At 47.3% G+C, this 12,371-nt stretch overlaps 1 protein-coding gene across 3 annotated transcripts in view; it reads left to right on the top strand.

Moving 5' to 3' along the window:
* Positions 1–7,538: 7,538 nt before the first annotated feature.
* LOC144094325 (uncharacterized) overlaps positions 7,539–12,371 on the top strand; it is a 241,601-nt gene continuing 236,768 nt past the window's right edge. Inside the window, exon 1 of one of the 3 annotated variants that reach the window (XM_077628267.1) lies at positions 7,539–8,094. The gene's annotated coding sequence lies outside the window, so the exon portion shown is untranslated. The remainder of the gene's footprint in view (positions 8,095–12,371) is intronic. The other 2 variants (XM_077628268.1, XM_077628266.1) reach the window with 2 other exon arrangements.

Genomic DNA, 12,371 nt, shown 5'->3' with positions numbered 1-12,371 from the left:
TTTTGGCCACCTTCCTTGACCCCATGAAAAAAAAAAGGATGCCTCTGGGAAACTATTTGCGGAATTTCCGCCCCCCCGCCCCCCGATTCAGAAGGGGAAGGGGGGGGGGGGTGACGGCCTTTTCTTTGTCGGGCTCGGCGCGACGCACGATGGACAAGACGGCGAAAGGAAGGGGGCTGTCAGTGACGCATGTTCTGCGCTGTCATTAGGACGAGCTGCCCGGCCTCTCCGCGGCAGCGGGGTAGTGCTGAAAAGGAGCGCCCTTGGGGTCAAGTGCCCCCCCCCCCCCCCCCCATAGAGACAGAGACGGCCGAGCGCTTTGAATCTCGCGTATTGTTCGCGCCCGAACCGGAACAAGACGCGGCGCGCGGCTGAGACCAATTTGAGTCAAACCAGGTCCAGATGTGGCGGTGGCCAGCCGGTTTACCGGCTTCGGGCTAAGCCGCGCGCGAGCAACGCGCAGTTCCCTGGAAGTCAAGACAAGCGTCATGCGGGTACAGCGAAAGCGCCTCGCGACAGACGATCTGGCGACACAGCTAATTGAATACAGCGGGAGCGGCCGATCGTCAGCGAAAATCAGTCGCACGTGTGCGCGCGATATGCAGATATGCAGCTAGTGGTGCTCTTGTAGCGTGTTTCGTCTTTGTTATTGTTTGCATAGGTCGTGATCGCTTATGCATCTTTTTCGAACCTCAAACGTAGTACTTGCCCAGAAGAGGGCACGATCAAAAATGGCAGATGGCAAATGGGGCAAAAAGAGAACATTAAAAAATAATCGCTTCACTAGCAAGGACAGTGGTAAACCGGCACGATAAAGCGCAAGCTTCACGAAACCTGGTGAGAGGATCGGTGGTGAATCCTTCGATGTAGACGGCTCAAGTACAACTGGTTACGTCTCATCGACTTTTCTCTTCCCTGCAGCTTCATGCAAATGTTGCTGTGAACAACATATCTAATACACGTGCAGCAGGGATTCCTCCTTTCTCTTTTGTTCATACGCTTCGATCAGTGATTTGATGCTCCCCTGCTCCACTTATATTTTGGACAAAGTATGGCTGTAGAAGACTCGTGTCAGTTTCATAAACTCAGCTGTCCCAACCACCTCCCACAAGAGGCGTCAAAACAGAAGTAGAGGTGCTCAAAAGGGAGCACTGATATTTATGCTTCAGGTGACGGCTTCGACTCTTCAAAGTGCAGTGTGCGCAGCGAGTACACGCCTCCAGCATGCTTTGCTGAAAAGCAGCGTCCTGGCGGTTCCGGGCGTCAGTAAGGGGAATCCAAACGATGCGATTCATACAGCATCTGGCGCAGCACCTTATTGGCCCCATCGTCTCGCCGTCCGCTTCCCAAGAAGGCTAGGCGTGGCACGCGTTGAGGGCTGCAGTGGGGGCTCTGGTGTGTGCTGCTGTGAGGGCTGCGGCGAGGGCACCGGTGTAGCTGTCGGGAAAGAAAATGTGCTCATCACGTGGTGGAATACGCAAAACATTTGGTACAATGTGTTAGAGGACTTGACATAAATATACAGGACAGCAATCTTGGGCAGCATTGTAGTAGCATATTTCATGTGCACATTTGCTAGACTGCTAGGAGATGTCACAGCCTCACTGCAAGAGAAATAAACATTCTGCACTGCATGGCAAAGCCAGAGAGAGATAGTTTTGTGTGTACTGTAGAATCACTGCAGTATTTTGGCTACTGCTGCAAATGCTGCCAGAGAGTATAGTGCTATTACTTTCAATCAGCTGCCAGAAAGGGTAGTATGGAGCTTGAATAATGGAAAGCCAACTCACGTCTGTGGGGCTCTGTGTGTCTTGTCGACAACTTGCTGAGGCTCGCCATTCATCTCATCTGCTGTAACAGGGTAAAAGGTGCGGCTGATTGGTACTGGCAAACCATGAAACTAAAAGAGCACTAGCAAAAGAGAAGCAATCAATAATGCTCAACCACTTGTCTATGCATTCCTGCACCTCCTCCGAGACTAAAATACACCACAGATGGAATAAACAGTGCTAGCAAGGCGCAAGGCAAAGACATCATGTTTTTAAACGGCCGACCCCTTGTTGTTGAGAATCGACGCAAGCTGGATCCACAGCTCGCGCTTTTCAACAGCTGTGTATGAGTTTGTTAGGTCGGCAGAAGCCCGAGCCAAGAGCGGATGGCTCTTTATAGACTCTATTACGATTAGCTCTTGCTCGCTAGGCATTCTTCGTGTTGGCGCCATTTCGAGACTATAATTCCCCTTAGAGAATTGCAGCAGCGAACACAGCGGGGAAAACAAACAGGGAATAGTTTCTGTTCCGCTTTTCGAAAGCAGGGAATAACAGGGAAAAACCTTTGCTCTGAGTTCGGGCTAATATGTTTTTACAGGAACATATGCGTGTGCTGCGCTGCAGCAACTTATAGCACAGCCAAGAACGACCGGAAACGAGCAAGGTTGATAGCGTGCGCCCAACCGCCTTGCTTGGTTCTTGCTCCTTCCCAACTGAATCATTTGTGCCAGACGTTTATGAAGCCAAAAAAGTTGATTTTATCCAACAAGCCGTGCTTCGTGGACGCCTTGTATTTGCTAAAGTGAAAGAAACAGAACCCAAATCATATGCTTGGCATGTGGCATCTTTAAACCAATAACACAGGCTTACCTCAAGTTGTCTTCGTCGATTTTCGGGCCCGACGTTTCGTGCAGGTTCCTTTCTGGAGGCCCGTGACCTTCACTGGCTTCGATAATTGTTATCCGCTCACTTTGGACAACCAAATAGAACCTTGATTTCAGACGACGCCTAAAAAAGCAGGAACTAGCCGTGGGATCAGCTGTTTTTTAGAAGGCCGCCATGTTCAGTGTTTACATCTGCCAGCGCGCCCTCATGGCAACAAAACTTACCCACGAAAGCAGTTATTTGCAAAAGTGAATGTCCTTCTTGTTTTACTTCATGGCAGTGAGAGTGAAATACACTTTTATGAAAGAATAAAACAATGTTTATTTTATTCACTGCGTATTCTTATAAAAAAGTTAGCATACGGCCCCTTGCCGTGCAAATCGGCCTCTTGTCGTGCAAATAAACTCTTCCGGGGCGGCACCCTACTAGCCATTGGTTGATTCCGCGTTCCGTCACGCGTTGACGTCTAGCCTTGTCGTCATGCTGTCGTCATTTTGACGTAACGCTCTACAACTTTAGAGCGAGTTCCGTAATTCGGGCCCTGCAGGTCTGCAAAAGCTGTATCGGGTCCGCCAGGCAGTGGCGATTATAATAAATGCACAACGAAGCGCGCCGTTCGAGCGCACTAAAATAATACACCAGCAGTTCAAGGATATCATATATAATAAAAATATAGAAACGCGCATGCAGTGTGTGAAAGCGCGGCGCATCAGGTGCGATTTTTGAACCCGCGCGCGCTGTCAAAAACGTGGGGAATTCCGAGAAAAATCTAAGGAAAATATGTCTCTTCCCAACCGAACATGACGTCATTAAAAGTCACGTGACCATGACGTCACGTGACGTTTTAGTCGTGACGTCACATTTTGTTTGACCAATCAGCGTTTCCAGCCCACCTGCCCGCAAACGCTTGTCTCAGAGGCACGGAGGCGGCCCCGTTGGCCGACGTGAAGATGGCGCAACGAACGCAGGCGATTTAAAGGGTTCAGCCATAGACTAGGTTCAGCTAGAACGGTCCTTTAAAGACCCATGTAAAAAGCGGATTGCTGCGAGAGGGGTTTGGTGCAGCAGACCGTTTTATTAACAATTCGTTTCAGCTTATACAATATACACTATAAATGGTATGCTCAAAGCAGTGCTGCCAACCTCGAAAGCCACTTCTCCCCCAAATTTTCACTCAAACTTCCCTAGATTTCCCTAGATGCGAAAAAAATATTCAGGCATGGAAAAAAAGGTGCGTAGTTGAATTGTGAACTCTTTTATTTCGCAGAGACCCTCTTACCACACTTTGGTAGCAACTTTGATTACAATAACACATTGATTTCCCATGCAAACTCGCGTACCACGTGATCACGGGTAAAGAAAACATTAATTAATATCAAAGCCTAATAAATCCTGGCCTAAGCCCTGAAGTGAACGAAAATCTTCCAGTGAACACTTACGCTCACCGGCTGCAGTCAAAGAGCGAGGGAAAATCCACTTTGTGCCCAAATGTTGGCGTGGACAAACAAACGCTAAAACATAGGACACGTCATTCGGGTGGCATCCCGACTGAGTTTCACTCCTGCATACACATTTCTTTTTTCATGAGGCCAATTAAGCGTTCTTTCACTGCAAAGTCATAAAAGTTGGCCCCTCTTAGAACCCGCATGGCGTGAAGCGTAGCTGCCAGGGTTTGCGTCATCAAGCTGTTTCTGGTCTTTGTTTTCATCAGGTTGATCTGAGAGAAAACTCTCTCCACTGTTACACTGGAGTGCGGCAAACAAAGAAGCTTGTAGACGAAGTCGCTCAAGAGAGGGAACATTGGGCTCCCATCTCCTTGCCAGGCGTCCCTCACTCGTTTCCAAAAGCGTTGAACGCTCGCATCTGCGGGCAGGCCCATTTCTCTATTGCGGAGCAGTCTCCATTCTGCTTCAATTTTGTTCATTTCTCTTTCTGGCACCACAGAAGGGAATGATGTGGCAAGTGGGGCTATTGAATAAATCCGCTTTTCGATGACAACTTGCGGGTCGATTGCCTCCAGTCTCTTGATCTGGACGTTGTCCAATGGGAATCTGGTTAATATCTGGCTTGCCGCTTCAATATAAAATTCCAAACATCTGAGGCGGAAGTTATGAGTAATGGTTCGGTCTATGCCGTGAGGTTCCGACAGTGCCGACATCACTTTTCCGCCGAGGTATATCTCCTCAAGAGGTATGAAGTTCTTTGGGTCTCTGTACGGTACACGCTCCAACGGTACATCCCGCAAACAGATCGGCTTTATGTCACGCTAAGTCGAGGGCATCTCCTTTGTGACCGAGACCGCTACCCCCACACGCTCTGAGGGTGTCTGGCAGTGCACGCAAAAGTGCGCGAAGTGGTGACACACGCCTGCGAGACTTCATATGAAGTCGCCTAAGCTGTTGTGAAAGAGCAACGACTCTTTCTGCTTGCATCCGGGTCGACTTGGGCCTCAAGAAGACTAACCACTTCACCTTCAACTGGCGAGTCACGGGGACTGGTTCTAAGGAGACTCGTCACGAATTTTTCTACGGAATTTCACCGGAACCCAGCCAAGAGAGTCCAACCTAGACCAGCCCTTCCAACAAGCAGCTCACCCTTAGATTAAAGTGCTGAAACAATTCGTTTGTAATTTCCTCTCTCTGCTCGATTGAATTTTTTTAACTGTTCTAATTGTGTTCTCATTTGATGTTACTGCTTGTATCGTTGTCCTAGTTTCCCTCTTTGTATGTTTATATATGTTTTACTAGATCTGTTTTTTTTAAACCTCTCAATTGGCTTTGTTCTTGTATTTTCCTATGTACGAAGCCCTCCTTATGTAATACCCTGTGAAGGGGCGGGGCCTTAAGGGAAAAATAAATGATGATGATGATGACGTGGTGACGAAGAATGTGAGGTGCAGATTGACTGGAGTAGCAAAGTCAATCTGCTCCTCTGAAGCGGAGAAAAACCAGAATCCACCGTTCTCGCCGGCCTACAGAAGAATGGCTACACACGTGGCTTTATTCAGCGCGTTGGTCGCCAGTCAAGCTCAGAGGACAGGGGAACCAGCTAACAGTGAGACAACGAAACGCGCGTGTTGTGCTTCTATATGTGAGGGGAACCAGCGAGGCACTCGCACGCATTCTGAGAAAACATGGAATCGACATAGGCTCACGAACCTGTTTCGACAACAAGCCGCTTCTTGCCACGACCGAAAAACCGTGTCCCAGAGAAAAACAACCAGGTGTCGTTTACAAAATCTTATGATCAAAGTGCCCGGCAGCATATATTGGCGAAACAAAAAACCTCCACCAAAGAATAAGGCAACACAAAAATGACATCCGGCAAATGAATTCAGAATCTAACTCCCTCGCCGAACACTGCGAGCGCGCCGACCACAGGATAGCCTTCGAGGAGGTGAGCGTCTTGGCCGTGGAGCCAAACCGGTTCAAGAGGCGACTGCGGAGTCATATGGCACATCCGGCTTACAAAGGTGTCGATGAATAGCACTCCAGCAACACTCTCCTCCGCGTACGTTAGTGCATGGAGTGCGCCACGCGCTAACAAACGGAGAACGAAGGCAGCAAACCGCTGCTGCTGGCACACTTTAGTCACCCCTGAAGAAGAGACCGCGTTGGTCCAGAAACCTTGGCTAAAGTTAAAAATATTAGTTGGCGTCAGTTTCCTCTAAACACACCCAACTACCTTCAGCCGTGATTTCGAGGAATCGTGCTTCTTGGACAGCGTGCTTCTGGTACTGCTAAAGCTAGACTGTTCCAGGAACCGACCAGGAAATTCGAAGCAAAGGAAGCGTCCCAACTTTTGCCTAGGCAGATGCGCCATCGACTCTGTTCAAGGGCGGTGGCCAGACATGTTTCTTAATGGGTAAAGAAGGCGGGAACCGGAGGCAAACCCTATTTCAGGGCGCCCGTCCGCCTTATCGAGTCTCTACCAGCGCTTCCCTCATCATCTCTGTACAGTCCGTGCATTTCCTTCACCATGTAAATAGAATGTCTTGTTGTCCTCCCAAAGTCTCCCTGAGTCCCGTCATCCTCGTACCTCCTCCCGGCCCGACCACGCCACCTCGATCCCAACAACGCTTTCCCCTCGTGCACATGGCGCATAGCAAGATTCTCAAAATCAAGGTGGTGAAGAAACAGTGAATAAGGAGCCGATTCACATCGAAAAATAAAAAAGACACATGCGGAAAGTAAAATTTCCCTAGATTACAACAAAAATCCCTTTCCCCCTAAACAAAGTTCAAATTCCCTAGATCTAGGGGAAAATTCCTAGGGTTGGCAGCACTGGCTCAAAGAAACGTAACGACGTAACCGGCGTAAGTGCGTTGTTTTGTTTGTTTTTATTGACGTAACCGGAACTTCCGCTGCCGCGTGTTCGGGCCTTTGCCTTTAGGTACGTTCGATTGGCCTGCACTCCCTGCACCAGTTTTGTAAAGTTCCGCAGCGATGCCGTGGCGGTGCCGCGAGCGTGCAGTTCAAGTGCTGTCTACTTCCAAAACGAATGGTCGAGTGCAGGCCTGGTCGTCTGCTAGCCTTAGCGTCGCCAACAAATTGCAGCTAGCAGCGTGGCGCCCAAATAAACGGCCTCCAACATCCCGAACCGCGTCAAGAATTTTCAAACAGCACATTGCAGCGAAGTGTTGCCATGAATCAGCCTCGATGCAACCTCGCGGCAGCTAAGCGAAAAACACGTGTGTACTTATACTGAACACGACTGATCAAGGTGTGCGCGCGCCGACTTGCATGCTAAGCGGTTGTTGTAACAACGTGCATCATGCGCTGTATGCACGTGTTTACTTTTTAGTTAACATAACCGGCTTCGAGTAATAATATAACTTTATTAGTAGAAAGGAAAGACGCCGGTTACGGGTCCGTAGAGAGCACGATGGTCGAGAGACGCAAGGTGCCGGCGAGGGCTACCGTCCCCACTTCCGTCGTCGCCTTCTCGGGTTGCCACTCACGTTCCATGAGAGTCGGCGGGCCCGTGTGCGGCACTGTTATCATCGACGAGTGGAGTAATTTGAGTATATCCGCCGTTTATCGCTAAGCGCAAGCCATCGTCGCGCAAGCGGTCGTCTGTTTCCATGGCGGCTGCACCATTTCGGCACCGACCATTGAGGAGGTGCAGTGTTTTCCTGCACTTTCCTGACCTAGACCTGCACAACGTCTGCACTTTTTTGAAACGAATGGCGTCGTGCAGACGGCGCCATCTTGCACCGCTGAAACGAATGGCGAAGTGCAGCACCGCGAGAACCAGTTCACGTAGTGAAGGCGAATCGAACAGACCTAATAAACGGACGCGGGAATGTAGTTCGCGTTGGAGTTGCTCGAAGTGGCCTGTGCAGCAGACAATGTGCGATGTGCATACAGTTCGTCTTCACCCAGCAGGCAGTGTGGTGGTTGGGTAGCCTCCAGACATGGCCACCTGAACGCTGACTAAGGTAATGGGCTTGCTTCCGACACGCGGAGAGCGTATTCTGGCAGAGCAGACTGCACTTGCCCGCATTAGTGTGGCCCCCGAGTGACGTGAGCGGCTGTCGACGGGACGTCGCACAGAACCTCACAAAGTCGAGAGCTCGCTTTTGGAAAACCGTCGTCTCGCGCTCATGTTTTCAGCCACGATGAGTCTGAGGCGCGTCGACCAGAATCAGTCTTTGATTACTATACTTCAGCGGCTCCTCCGGACATGCACTGGTGAACGTGCGCGTAAATCAAATTCAAAGACGCGCCCCATCACACACAGTATGCATTTTTTATTTATCTTATTTCGTTGGCAAATCGCTGCTCCGACTTTTACCTCGTCATGTAATTTCGCCTCGGTGCGCGTAGTGCACAGCTGGCGTGCGCCAAAAAGATCGCTTCAGTTGGTCTTGTTCGGCCCCCTCAGCTACGCTAATTGATGAACTACGTTCAAAATGTGGCAGTGAGCCAAAGTGCCAAAAAAGCTAACATTTTAAGTATTCTTAACTCTCTGCTGGTGCACTAAACAATTAAATAATGTTTCATGGTGCCCAACTGCGTCAGTTTAATTGTCTTAATTCGGCCAGGTGCCGTGACAGTTTACTTTTATCTCGCCACAGGTGGTTCTAGTAACCGCTACATTAAAGCACTTCTAAGGTTAAACTCTTTTAGTATAGTGTAGCTGCTCAGAGGTAGTTTGTCTGTATATTTTGTCATTCTTTGTATGTGTTATGTTGAGAATGATGCAAGTTCATTACCTCTCCTTGGCTTTTATTGTCTTGAGTGTTTATTCTTTTCTTCTCATATTGCAGCTGTTCATTCATGTAAACACATGCAGGTTTGGCCAAAAGTGTTCAGGCCACAGGTCAGATTCTCAACTGCATTGTGGATCATTATGATGGAAGGACAGTGCAAAAAAGGCGACGAGACACATGACGAACGCATATTTTCAACGAAGGCGCTTATTGAAATGCTCGGTATAAAATGAAGCTAGAAAGCAACACAAAGAAACAAAAACCAAAGATTAGCTATTGCAATCTAGAAAGGAAAAGAAAAGATGCTGCCACCATCTGGAAGACGAAGTAACGAGCATTAGCTGTTTGGTTTACTAGAATTGATATGAATGAGGTTAAAGTGAGGTACACCAATTGAAATACGAATTTGACATCTTGGATTTATAATTGACGTCGCCAATCAATCACCAATTTGGTTGCTATATCGATGTAATCTGGGGGCCGCCATAATGAATTCCTCGGACTTGGAAAATTTCACGCCGAAAAGAGGTTTGAAGTTTGAAGTTTATTCATTGTTAGACAGATAACAAACGCGCAATAAAGCAGGAGCTAAAGGCGTAGCCTGACAGGGGCTCCTGCCCTATCGAGCAGTAACGGCAGACAGGGTGCAATTGCACACAAAACTAACAAGCATATACAATGCATCTTGTACAGACAGGAAACCTTGAAAGTGAAGAAAAATAAAACTGTAAAAACACTAACAGCACATAAAATACATCAAATATACGTAGCACATAATTAAACAGAAAGTTAAATTATTGTATTTTAACAAAGCAACAGAAGGAGAAATTATAAACTTAATTATTTATTATTCCACTCTCCAGAAGGAATCTTCTGAGTGACTTCTTCGAAATACATGCCCTGAAATCAATCCTGTTTCCTAGTTTATTTCAATATAGGGGGACTTGGTAGTTTAAGTGTTGTGTGCCATAGTTTGTATGTATGCGTGGTGTTCTAAGTGTTTCTTTTCGTAAGCAGTATCAACTTAGTGTCAGGCCCGACATTATCATATAGCTTACTTTTTTTTATGTATTGTGCAAGCTTGCAATAGTATGTCTGACTAAATTTAAGAATTTCATGTTTTAAGAAGAGGGGTATAGTTGGTAAATCTTGAGGTCTACAAAATGGCATTTTTCTGGGCCAGTTGGTATGAAACCATGATTTCGGCCAGCATGAACTTTAGATGATCCATAACTACAGCGCAAACGACAGGACAGAGATGAAGAAGGGACACCACACAGCGCTGACTCACAACTAAAGATTTATTGGATGCCAGCAGGTATAAATACCTCCCTGGCGGCCAGAAAGAATGCAGTCCACACTTACATGCGTGTGCCAGTCATGTGCCTCCAAGCAAATCACATGCGCGAGAATACAATATAATCAGTGAGCAAGCACTTGTCAATATTCGCAATCAAGGTATCGTCTTTCTTTTTCTGACAACGCGATAGATGAAGCACTGATGCATTCTTCCGGGAGCCTACCTATTAAGTGAGCTTCAATGATCTCCCTTGCTAACGAGTCACGGTTCTTTTCTAACACTGCACTTTCATGATAGTTTGGCGCGCAGACGTAGGTATCATCGTCATCTTCATTGCCTTTGCAGTGCCTGCAATGTTTCGCCACGTGGCCAGAGATAGCGACACAGGAGACATTATACTCATGCTCTTTGAGTCTTTCGTTTAAACATCGGCCGGTTTGGCCGATGTATCGCTTACCACAAGACAGTGGCAGCGAATATACCACCCCTTCCTGGCAAGGCACAAACTGTTTTGCGTGCTTTTTCGGGCACTTGCGTGATTCTTTATTCTCTGAATTTACTTTCTTAATCAGGCTGGACAGTCGTTTGGGCGCCGAAAAGACGACATCAACGCCTGCATGTTTTCCGATTCTTTTTAGATTGTGCGACACTTTGTGAAGATATGGCAGCACAACAATCTTCCTTTTCTTCGTCTCTTTCGTACATTCGCTATTTCCTTTTGATTTTAACTTTTCCTGTAGTTTTCCTGCCACGGAAACTAATAATTCGGACGGGTAGCCTGCCTTTGCCAGGCGGTCTACTTGGTTGCTGAAGCTATGCTCCAACCTGTGTTCACAGGATTTGTTCACTGAGTTGCTAAAAACGGTATGTATAATTGCCCTTTTCACCAGCTTGGAGTGAGCTGATGAAAACGGCAAGATGGGCTTAACATCACGGGGCTCATAAGCTGTTGCATAAGCTGTTGCATTTCAGAATGAGAGCGGAATTTCCACTACTGGGTTCCTTGAATTGTTGTCACTCTATCTTGGCTCAACTTTTGCAGAATGGAATGGCGAAGTTTTTATTCAGAAAGAGGGGATCTGTATTGGTCCATGTCTAGCGCCTTTCCTTAGTGACGTGTTCCTAGCAGCACGAGACAGAAGGATGAAAGAGCGATTTGAAGGTTCCAGAGTTTGTAGCATTTTTAGATTCGTTGATGACTACTTTGTGTTTTTAGATTGTGACAGCCTTGGTTTCGAGCAGCAATTCCCTGACGTCCTTTCGGTGTTCTCAGAATGCCTCACACCATTGGTGTTAACACACGAAGTACCATTGAATGATTTTATTAGGTTTTTAGATATTTCGCTTCATTTCACTCCATCTCATGTTTGTTGGGCTTATGAGCCCCGTGATGTTAAGCCCATCTTGCCGTTTTCATCAGCTCACTCTAAGCTGGTGAAAAGGGCAATTATACATACCGTTTTTAGCAACTAAGTGAACAAATCCTGTGAACACAGGTTGGAGCATAGCTTCAGCAACCAAGTAGACCGCCTGGCAAAGGCAGGCTACCCGTCCGAATTATTAGTTTCTGTGGCAGGAAAACTACAGGAAAAGTTAAAATCAAAAGGAAATAGCGAATGTACGAAAGAGACGAAGAAAAGGAAGATTGTTGTGCTGCCATATCTTCACAAAGTGTCGCACAATCTAAAAAGAATCGGAAAACATGCAGGCGTTGATGTCGTCTTTTCGGCGCCCAAACGACTGTCCAGCCTGATTAAGAAAGTAAATTCAGAGAATAAAGAATCACGCAAGTGCCCGAAAAAGCACGCAAAACAGTTTGTGCCTTGCCAGGAAGGGGTAGTATATTCGCTGCCACTGTCTTGTGGTAAGCGATACATCGGCCAAACCGGCCGATGTTTAAACGAAAGACTCAAAGAGCATGAGTATAATGTCTCCTGTGTCGCTATCTCTGGCCACGTGGCGAAACATTGCAGGCACTGCAAAGGCAATGAAGATGACGATGATACCTACGTCTGCGCGCCAAACTATCATGAAAGTGCAGTGTTAGAAAAGAACCGTGACTCGTTAGCAAGGGAGATCATTGAAGCTCACTTAATAGGTAGGCTCCCGGAAGAATGCATCAGTGCTTCATCTATCGCGTTGTCAGAAAAAGAAAGACGATACCTTGATTGCGAATATTGACAAGTGCTTGCTCACTGATTAT

This window comes from Amblyomma americanum, chromosome 6 (genome assembly GCF_052857255.1).
Source record: "Amblyomma americanum isolate KBUSLIRL-KWMA chromosome 6, ASM5285725v1, whole genome shotgun sequence".
Classification (NCBI taxonomy): domain Eukaryota; kingdom Metazoa; phylum Arthropoda; class Arachnida; order Ixodida; family Ixodidae; genus Amblyomma; species Amblyomma americanum.
Note: the sequence above shows the minus strand (reverse complement) of the source record. Positions and strands in the feature narration are given on the sequence as shown.